Genomic DNA, 8445 nt, shown 5'->3' with positions numbered 1-8445 from the left:
CATTAACCTGAAAAAAAAAAATCTCTCTTCACTCCTTTTGTTTGTCACATCCTTACATTTTATAGTAGTATCTGAATGTATAAATACTTAATGCACAGTGCAAAAATATTTATGATTTGTGTTTCCTGAAAGTGAGAGCTTTAAACAAGGCCAAACGGAAGTATGGAAAATGGATATCAACTGTCCTGAAAAAGTGCTTGAATGCTACTCTTAACAAACTCAAATACTGAAGAGGTTTATGTCAGGACATGCACTAAGGCTATGAACAGATGGAGCATTTATCCCTCGGCGAGTTGTGCCTGTGTGAGTCCCGGAACAGAGAAGTGCTGAGACCAGCATGTACACACTGTCCTTCCAACCATGGTCTGGTAAGTGGCTGAAGGCACTGCCACCAATTCAATCCCAGAACAACTGTTCAGATGCACTGTATGATGGCCCAGGACAAACTGTGATCTCTTCTTACCCTAGGAGCCTTTTTAGTATTTGTCCCAGAATACCACAAACACAGACATGTGAATAATTGCACTCTGTCCTGGAATAAAGTGTTTGTCCCCGAAGAAACCATGACACTCATCTGCAGCCTCCAATCAGAACTGAGGTAGCTGCAGCCACACCCAGAACATGACTATCAGCTAGTGCTACCATCTTCATTCCCACAATGTGGACAGAGCCAGAGCCCCCAAATAACTCAACCAGAACATAACTGAAGCCTAGCAGAAAGCCAATCTGTTCACTTCAAAGCAGACTGTCCAACAACTAACTGGCCCCTTCCAGAAAGTACATTGGCAGACTACACATAGCAGCAATCCCCAGAAGGCATACCGTGATGCTTCTGCCATGCTTGCGGCATGCTAATGTGTACCACAAAAACCGGGCTGGGTCAGGCCCCGGCCACACCAGATCCAGCTGGTAGGTATGTGCTGACAATTTTAATCCAGAAATTAAGCATGTCCCAGGTATCAAAACCTGGGCAGACACTGACACCGAGCATGGGCTGCAGGGTGAGAGCAGGGGCATAAGGATGCCCCCGAGGTGGGGCCGCCCCAACTGCCCCCTCAGCTCCACAGCGGGTTCAACTGCCAGGCAGCGCAGAGCAGACCTGACACAGGGAGGGACCGGGCAGACGCCCCCGCAAACCGCCCTCACGCCCCCACCACAGGGCCCAGGCGGCCCTAGCAGCCGCACGCCGGTCGAGACAGGCCAGGAGGGCTGGGGCCTCCCAGCCCCCGAGCCCGGTCGCAGCAGGCCGAGGCGGAGGCGCGGGGAAGCCGGCGCACGACGCTCACAGGCGCTCCCGGGCCCGCACTCACCGCGGCAGGCACGGCCCCGCAGGCAGAGCCGGTAGAGGCCGCCCCAGCGCGGCCCGCACCCGGCCAGAGCCGGCATCATCCTCCTCCGCCTTCACACGCAGGGCCAGGCGCCGGTAGCGGGAGGACTGGAAGGGACGGGACTAGCCTGGGCGGGGCGAATCGCCCCGCGCCGGCCGCAAGCCCCCTCACCCCACCCAGGGCGGGTGGGACCCGGATGTTAAACAGCGCCGGCTCCGTCCACTCGTCCCTATTGCGCATGCGCGCGGCCCCCACCGGTGAATTGCCAGGACTGAAGAATGTGCGGCGTCACCTGACGGCCTGGGCGGTGCCTGCTCGCTCCCGCCCGGGGTCCGGGGTGCACCTCGCAGACTCGCTTAGCGCCTGAAGGAGCGCAGGTGCCAACCACCCGGCAGTCCTCGTACGGAAGGAGCGGTGGCTACCCGGTGCCGCCGGGTAGCCCCAGCCCCGTGCTTCCGCTCCCCAAGGAAGAGCCTGAGCTTTCCCGGGGCAGCGCCGTGTCCCGGCCCCCGCGAGGGAAGCGCTGCCGGCCTCCGAGGGCCGCCCTTTTAGGCAGAGAAGCTGGTGTAGGGTCTCCTCTCCGTGGAGGGGGCAGCCGGCAGTATCCCTGCCCGGGAGTCATCGCGCCCCACAGTAGAGACAAGCGACACGATGTATTACAAAAACAAATCAAGCGCAAGAAACCAGTTCCTGAGCCACAGGCACAGCTCGAGAAAGCACCAGACCACGGACCTGGTCTGATCCCGCAGGGTCAGTCTGAAGCTGCAGTCCAGGTCCAGCTTCAGGGCTCCAAATGCAGCCTCTGAGCCTGCCCATGAGAACCTTCTTCACCCCTGAGCTCGGTTTTCCAGCCTCCCTGGCTTGGGGACCCAGCCCCTCCTTTGCTCTTTAGTCTTCCCAGGTACAAATTAGGCCTCTGCATTTTTACCCATCTGCATTTTGCGTAGCAGCTTCTGTTCCATCCAGGAGAACACAAAACACCAGACTCCCCCACTGCTTGCAAAGAACATTTTTTCACAACAATTGAGTTGGTCTAATGAACGCTATCCCATTTACCCAAAGAGTCTTGTCTGCCCAGGTACAAGTCATACACTCAAGGCAGGCTTAAGTGCCTTTGCCAGGCAGGCTAGCATAGTGTAAAAGTGATGCAAGCATGCTGGTCCAAAACCAACAGAGGCAAGGATTTCTTAAGGCAATCTTTTTTTATTGGGCCAACTATAAAGCTGGGCTAAAGTTAGACGAGCTTTTGCATGCAAGACATTCTTCCTCCTGTCTGGCTCTTAACATGCTTCATTCATCACGTCCAGGAGGGGCATAGATACCTAGATTTCTTTAATGCAATAGGCACTGCAGTCTCTGCTGTTTGAGTTTGACCAACTAGGTGCTAGGCTTCTTTTAAAATGCAAGTATATCATTGCTTCTTGGCAGTCACATAGAGGACCAGTGCACAAGCTAAGTCACATGCTAATTCTCAACCTTTATGGGGTACTGGCTGTAGCTGTGTTGTTCTAAGACAGGGGCAGGCAATTAGTAAGTGGCCCTCTGCCCAAAATGAGTTTCATCAAGCCATCAAGGGCCACATGACAGGCAGCCAGAGGCAGATAAATATTAATTTTCTAAAATTTTAGGGGCTCCACGGGCCAGATAGAATGGCCTAGCAGGCTGCATTTTGCCCACCCCTGTTCTAAGGACATAAACAGATAAGGTTCTTTGGGTAAATCCAATATTTTTTATTAGACCAACTAAAATAGTTGGGAAAATTCTTCTTTGCAAGCTTTTGAATACAAAACACCCTTCTTCAGGCTGAGGAAGCATCAACCTTTGACTCTAAGTGTGAACAGTTGGGGGGCTGTTCAAGTTAATCACTCCCACCTTACTAACACAACCTTAGCTGAACTATAAAGATGCATCAACATTACAGTTAATATCAAATACCATAACAAACAGGCACAAGAACCATACAACTGAACACAGCTTCACACTAGTTGCAATTAGAAACCAAAACACCCCAAGAGTAAGCTTAGTTTGGGTCAATGGATATCTATGCATGTCACACAGGGAAACCACAAAAGAAACTGTCTTGGGGAGAACCTGTGACAGAAATAAAATGATCTTTCTGAATGCATACATACTTTTTGCATTGACTGTATAATTTTGTTGTCCTCATCTTTGTCATGCTGATTATGCTGCCTTGTTTTTCTCCCCCTTAACTTTGGCTCTGCTCCTGTAGACATACATGTGCTTAATTTAAGTTTATGAAAAGTCCCTCAGAAGTCAGCTTATACATATTCATGCAAAGCATTTTGACAACTTGGAAGGCATTTCATGATGTCTTTGAAGTTACCTTACAAAAATACACCAAATATTGCTTCCCCTCTCTTGTTCAGCATCATTGTGGCAAACTTGGATCCAATCAGAAGACAAACTTGCCAGGGTACTTGAAAAATTGATGCAGGTGATTATCTTAAGTGTGCAACTGTGTTGTGGATTATTACTGTGCTGCCTATTCTTAGTATACCCAGTTTGATTTTGAACAAGGTTATCTTTCTGGTTAGCATTATCCACTGAAGTATTCCTGCGTGCATGATGGAGATAAGTTGAAATAAAATACTTATATGAAATAATGATATTACAGTGGAGTGGCATCTTACGCGGGGGTTAGGTTCTAGAGTCAGCGCGTAAGGTGAAAACTGCATATAGTCAAAATTACCCTTGGAAAAAATCAGCTAGCCTGCACTAAACTCCTGCCCAGCCAGCGTGCACAGCTTCCCAGCAGGAATGCTCCCAATAGATCTGCTTGGCCCTGTGCACAGCACTGTGGGGGGCAGCTGCAGGCTGCACACATGCTAGGTCCCAGGAGCTTGCTGGGGGTGGAGGGGAGCCGGGGGGCTTGCCTAGTGGTACAGTCCACTCCCTCCCCTACACAGCTGCTCCCGCCCAGGGCAGCCTGCACCAAATTCCCACCCGGTCAGCGTGGACAGCTTCCCAGCAGGGCTGCTGGCCCTGTGCAGAGCACTGCAGGGGGCAGCTGCAGCCTGAATCTAAACAACTGGCACTCCGGGGCATACGCATATGATGAATTCACGTAAGTTAAGTGCACAAATGATGCGACTCCACTGTACTTGTATTACTTATCCCCCCAGTAGGCCAACTGCTGCTATACCAGGTGAATTACTGTAACAGATGCCGTGTCATTAAGTACCAGCTGTACCAACTTGGAGTTAAATACTAAATTAGCTGCCACTAAGTCCTAAAGCAGCAAGGATGGAGTCAGTTTTCTTCCTTAGCATTTAGAATGTTAATGAAACATTCTGCTAGTTTGGGATTATATTGGCAGGAATCAGGCAATTAAAAGAAGAAAAAAAAAAAAAAAGAGAAAGGGTGACATGAAAAAAATACTTTCATGATGCAGGAAAAAAAGTTTTAGATGTGAAAATAGCTGAAAGATTGTGAGAAACTAGCAGTTTTTCTAAAATTTGTAACCTCAGAAGAGATGGAAGCTATAGCAAGAAGTTTTTAAAATGCTGATAAGCCATTCCCTGGCAGTGCAGTTTTTACTGCTGGACAGTCCTATTCTTTTTTCCCCCCCACAAATTCTACTACTTCTGCTTTTGGTATCATGACTTTGGAGTATGAAGAAAAAAAAGAAAGCACCACCACAGCTGAGTTATTACCTATCCCCCACATGGAAATAAACTAGGCATTGCTTCATCTGGATGAAATTTGTCTTTCTGCTAATGAATTGAAAATCTGGGGATGAAAAGAAGGCTACGTAATAGGTACATAGTTCCCCATCAATAGCCTGTATAATTTGGAGACCCCAAATGACTAAAGTTATCACTAAACTGTATACAGCAACTAGTGATAACAATCCCAAATCTTTAACAATATTGAAGTCACTGACCTGTCTTCCAACTCCTCCAACGCTGCATTTTTATGTAATTGTCAATAGTTTGAGTATCCTGTTTATACTAAGTTGTTGATACGCATCACCTTACTTGGTAGCAATTTTTTCATGCTGTTTGACAGTAGTTTGAAAATAGTACTGGTTTAAAAAAAGATGACTTATGGAGATACTAGGAAAGGAATTTTGGGAGTTTACAATTTAGATCCCCAGATTCCAGAGTGTTGTACAATGTCTACTGTGAGAAAGAAGTCTGGACCTCTGCGATTCCTTCCCAGACATCTGATCACTTAATTAGACATTGCACTGCACACATTTATTCTCAGATGGGAAGTAAATAGGAAGCAACTTAAAGCAGTTTAGACCACCAGGTTCCTTAGTTTAGGTGAACACATACACGTCTAAAACTAGGAATGAAACCACATGGTCTAAATGGCTTTGTTTCCCTTTGACCTTTCTCCCCCTCCTTTTGTATTGTAATATACATAATTACAAACACAAAAGAACCATGCTTAAAAGTGTTTTCTATAGTTATTGCCTGTGCCAAAAATTATTTTTATGTTCAAGGTCATGTGCTTGGCTCAGTAGACCAACAGAGTATTGTAAGTGATTGCTGAAAACATCCTGGAGAGTAGGATCTTTCCGCATCTCTTTCTCTCTAGGTTTCTTATGATGTTATTTTTAAACCCTCATCAAGTTAAAATATAGCAAATCATATGAGGAACCTTCTTCTCCTGGAGAAAGTACAGAAGGAATGGATTCTACTCCAAATATGCTATGTATCAAATTATGAAAGGTTTTAATCTATTATTTGAAATTTCCCCACAAGATGGCAGTATTAGAAATAAGTTGAATATAAAAAATATAAAATTCCAGTTTGTTCAGGATTGGCTAAACAATGCATTTCTTACTCAAAGCTTAATCAGGTATTGATTTCAGTGGACATTTTGCTTGCAAAAACATTGCCAGGGACAGAAGGGCTTAGCTCCATAAATTCTAACAATTGAATTATTATTTTAAAATATATAGTAATCATTATCTAAATTATAACAAAGTGACTTTTTTTTAACAAAGATTAATGCAGATATATACAAGAACAGAGTTGGAAGGTCTCTCTGAGGGCCATCAAGTTTAATCTCCTCTTCAAAACTCCATCTCAAAAGCAGTTAGTTTTTTGCTGTACTACTTACTTGAACATTGTTCAATACAGTCAGCATTAACACATGCGATACATTTAAAGCAAAAAAAATTAGATTGTGCTATGACCAGGTTTGGAGTAACAGTTATGGCAGACCAGCTAGAATGAACAGAACGAAGATCTTGTCCAACTTCATGAAATATTTTTAAGAAGATCTTCAGTGATCTCAAAGTTGAAATAATTGTATGAAGAACTTCTGGACATCAAGGCAAGTATAACCTAGTAATGTTATTTTAGACAAATTAGTCATTAAAGTTTATGTCTTGCTTCTGCAGACTTAAGGAATAACTGTAACAAGATAATTTAGCATTTTATTTTAAAAGGAAAATACATGCTTCCAACACCAATTGATAGCCTATTTTATTTTTATGGAGTGTTCAGGGTTAAAGAGTATCATTGATTCCTGTGGCCTTATAGGATTGTTATCAGAATAGCGCAATGTACAAACTATTGGTTCTCAACACTTGCCAGACCTCACTTCCTTTTTCAAACGGGAACCACCAAGAACCCCCTCCTACCTAGCTAAGATGCAGCCAAGACTCCCTTTCTCATTTAATATAGTAGAACAATGTATTAACAAAATACCAGTAATATACTTTCAGATAAACCTGCTGCTGTAAACATGCATGTAGCTGCACAGTAAATTTAAGGTTAGTCACAGAACATGTCCTTGGCTCCCAAGAAGAGTCAGAAACTGTTTGACCTTATTAGTAAGTTAATAGAATTAGCTAATTTGTCTACCTTGGATATTGGAAGTGTTCTGCTTCATTGTTTCAATACTTCTAATTAAAAATCGTCTCTTATTAAAACACTCCGGTGAGCATTTTATAGTGCTCTATGCAGGGAGCTGTGCTTGTAAATGAGCTTCGGTTATAAAAGAACTTAAGGTCCTGATCTGAAGCTCATTAGCAGTAAAAAAAGTCCCAACTGCCTTCACTGGCTTTTAAAATATGCCTTAGTGAAACAAGTACTAGGACCTCAAGAGCAAGAGGAGAGCATAACAGAGATTGAGATGAACTGAATGCTTCTAGTGCTTTCTATTGATGTGACAATTTTTAACAAGGATCTCTGAAATCTTCTAGTCTGGTTCTCCATCTGGCTTGAATGTATATGAATATTACAAAAATAGGGAGTGTGCTCTCCAAGCTAATGAAAGAATGTAAAGGTTTTACAGACAGAGGAAAAAGTGCAAAAACTCAAAAGTAAGCTGTTAAACTGGGTTATGGAACATTTATAATTAAATGTATAAATGAATGACACATACCAATGTAACACACACAAGCAGATACTTACTCACTTGGATGTGTGTATTTTCCCTAAAAATGAAACAGAAATGGGAGAAAGGAAAGCCTTCAAGTTAACTAAGCAACCTAACAGCCACAGCAAGGGCCAAAAGTTTCTCTTTTTGGACCACAACATTAAGCAAGCTCCAAAGTAACTTTTTTTTTTTTAATATACATTCTAAATAGATTGGAAAAGAAAGTCTATAAAGTTGCAGTCAAATTTTATGATGCCATTGGGATATAAGTTTTACACTTACTCTACATAACATTTCAGCTTGAAGACTTCAATACTATCCAGAAGATTCTGATAACATCCTAAACCAGGAGTGTGGAGTTTGTATGGGCTGTGTCATCAAAGGGTGTAAGGTAGAATTTCTTAGCTCTTCCCTTAGAATTATGCAGTTAAGTTACTCCTCTTCCTCCCCCCTTTTCTTTCTTGTTCTTTTCCACCCTCCCTTGTCTCTTCTTCCTTCTCAGCCATCTGCCTGCAAGCTCCCAAAGTGCACCTTCATTGGAACAACTGTCATCAGTGAAGTCAATGGCACTATGCCCATTTTATACCAGCCCTAGGTTTATATTCTCATCTGCAGCTTTTAACTTAATTTTTCTGTGGCAAAGCCTTATGATCTGCTAGTGTGACAGTTTAGTGCAACACTCCACGTGAAGTCGTAATATGCTAGAATTCACCAGAAGGAACATGAGACTTTTGTGTGGCTAGGTACTAGTGAACTC

At 44.0% G+C, this 8445-nt stretch overlaps 1 long non-coding RNA gene across 2 annotated transcripts in view; it reads left to right on the top strand.

The window, feature by feature from the left end:
- Nucleotides 1-3746: 3746 nt before the first annotated feature.
- The window catches only part of LOC109303871, a 17959-nt gene continuing 13260 nt past the window's right edge, over nt 3747-8445 (top strand). Inside the window, exons 1-2 of one of the 2 annotated variants that reach the window (XR_002099252.1) lie at nt 3747-3783; nt 6502-8079. This is a non-coding gene — a long non-coding RNA (uncharacterized LOC109303871). Of the gene's footprint in view, nt 3784-5882; nt 8080-8445 lie in introns of those variants that run through there. The other variant, XR_002099251.1, reaches the window with a different exon arrangement.

Source organism: Gavialis gangeticus, unplaced genomic scaffold (assembly GCF_001723915.1).
Source record: "Gavialis gangeticus isolate Ggan-Ray unplaced genomic scaffold, GavGan_comp1, whole genome shotgun sequence".
Lineage (NCBI taxonomy): Eukaryota > Metazoa > Chordata > Crocodylia > Gavialidae > Gavialis > Gavialis gangeticus.
Note: the sequence above shows the minus strand (reverse complement) of the source record. Positions and strands in the feature narration are given on the sequence as shown.